The sequence below is a fragment of the Mandrillus leucophaeus genome, unplaced genomic scaffold, assembly GCF_000951045.1.
Source record: "Mandrillus leucophaeus isolate KB7577 unplaced genomic scaffold, Mleu.le_1.0 Scaffold973, whole genome shotgun sequence".
Classification (NCBI taxonomy): domain Eukaryota; kingdom Metazoa; phylum Chordata; class Mammalia; order Primates; family Cercopithecidae; genus Mandrillus; species Mandrillus leucophaeus.
This window is the reverse complement of record NW_012110619.1, coordinates 792,802-795,265: the sequence shown is the minus strand read 5'-3', so window position 1 is coordinate 795,265 and position 2,464 is coordinate 792,802.

The window sequence follows — 2,464 nt, the reverse complement described above, 5'->3', positions numbered from 1 at the left end:
CCGCTAAGATTTCCCTGAGTAAGAGTCTCATCTCCTGTAGAGAAAGAGCTGAAATTGTGGAAAAACAGACACAAGCTCTTCTCATGCGAGTGGCTGACCTGCAATGAAAGGTGCATGCACAGCCTTGCCAGGTGTCTACTGTTAAAGTGACGGCATTGAGTGGAAAAGAATGGGACCCTGCATCTTGGAATGGGGACTTAAGGGAGAACCTTGATGAAGCTGGGGACACTGAGTTTGTAAACTCTGATGAACATTTTTTTTTTGCCAGAAAGAACAGCTTCCTCAGCCCTAGTAGTGGCAATATCCCTTCCCTGACCCATGCTGCCATCAGCTCTTCCACCTTTGTCTGAGGAGATAAACCCTGCACTGCCTGAGGCAACAGTGATGGCCTCCCCTGAGGCAGTTGTCAGGCAAAATAATGTTAACTTTCCTCAGGAGCTATCCCCAACACCCCTGTTCACTTCTAGACCTATAACTAGACTAAAGTCCAGACAGGCCCCCCCTAGGTGAATCATAGTGGAGGCCTCTAGGATTTTGGAGCAAGGCCCTGCCATCTTCTGCAGATAATTACTCTCCTTTTGAGAGACAGCTCTTGGCCTGTTACTGGACTTTAGTGGAAACTGAATGTTTGACTATGGGTCATCAAGTCACCATGTGACCTGAACTGCCTATCATGAACTGGGTGCTTTCTATCTGTTCATAAAGTGGGTTGTGCAGAGCAGCATTTCATCATCAAGTGAAGTGGTATATATCTGACTGTGCTCGAACAGGTTCTGAAGGCATAAGTAAGTTACATGAGGAAATGACTCAAATGCCCATGGTCTCCACTTTTGCCACGCTGCCTTCTCTCCCCCAGCCTGCACCGATGGCCTCATGGGGAATTCCCTATGATCAGTTGACAGAGGAAGAGAAGACTAGGGCCTGGTTCACAGGTGGTTCTGCACAATATGCAGGCACTGCCCGAAAGTGGACAGCTGCAGCACTACAGCCCCTTTCTAGGACATCCCTGAAGGACAGCAGTGAAGAGAAATCTTCCCAGTGGGCAGAACTTCAAGCAGTGCACCTGGTTCTGCACTTTGCATGGAAGGAGAAATGGCCAGATGTGTGATAATATATTGATTCATGGGCTGTAGCCAATGGCTTGGCTGGATGGTCATGGACTTAAAAGAAGCATGATTGGAAAATTGGTGACAGAGAAATTTGGGGAAGAGGTATGTGGAGGGACCTCTCTGAGTGGTCAAAAACTGTGAAGATATTTGTATCCCACGTGGGTGCTCACCAACAGGTGACATTGGCAGAGGAGGATTTTAATAATCAAGTGGATAGGATGACCCGTTTTGTGAACACCACTCAGCCTCTTTCCCCAGGCACCCCTGTCATCACCCAACGGGCCCATGAAAAAAGTGGCCATGGTGGCAGGGATGGAGGTTAGGCATGGGCTCAGCAACATGGACTTCCACTCACGAAGGATGACCTGGCTATGGCCACTGCTGAGTGCCCAATTTGCCAGCAGCAGAGACCAACACTGAGCCCTCGATATGACATTGTTCCTCGGGGTGATCAGTCAGCCACCTGGTGGCAGGTTGATTATATTGGACCTCTTCCATCATGGAAAGGGCAGAGGTTTGTCCTCATTGGAATAGACACTTACTCCAGATAGGGGTGTTCTATCCTGCTTGCAATGCTTCTGGCAAGACTACCATCCGTGGACTCACAGAATGCCTTATCCACCATCATGGTATTCCACACAGCATTGCCTCTGACCAAGGCACTCACTTTATGGCTATAGAAGTGCACCAGTGAGCTCATGCTCATGGAATTCACTGGTCCTACCATGTTCCCTATCACTCTGAAGCAGTTGGATTAATAGAACGGTGGAATGGCCTTTTGAAGTCACAATTACAATACCAACTAGGTGACAATACTTTGCAGGGTTGGGACAAAGTTCTCCAGAAGGCCATCTGTGCTTTGAATCAGAGTCCAATATATGATACTGTTTCTCCCACAGCCAGAATTTACGGGTCCAGGGATCATGGGGTAAAAATGGAAGTGGCACTGCTCACCATCATCCCTAGTGATCCACTAGCAAAATTTTTGCTTCCTGTTCCTGCGACATTACGTTCTGCTGGCCTAGAGGTCTTAGTTCCAGAGGAAGGAACACTGCCACCAGGAGACACAACAACAATTTCATTAAACAGGAAGTTAAGATTGCCACCTTGGGCACCTCCTACCTTTAAGTCAACAGGCTAAGAGGAGAGTTACAGTGTTGGCTGAGGTGACTGACCCAGACTATCAAGATGAAATCAGTCTACTACTCCATAATGAAGGTAAGGAAGAGTATGTATGGAATACAGAAGATCCATTAGGCTGTCTCATATTATTAACATGCCCTGTGATTAAGGTCAATGGGGAAACTACAACAGCCCAACCTAGGCAGGACTACAAATGGTCCAGACTCCTCAGA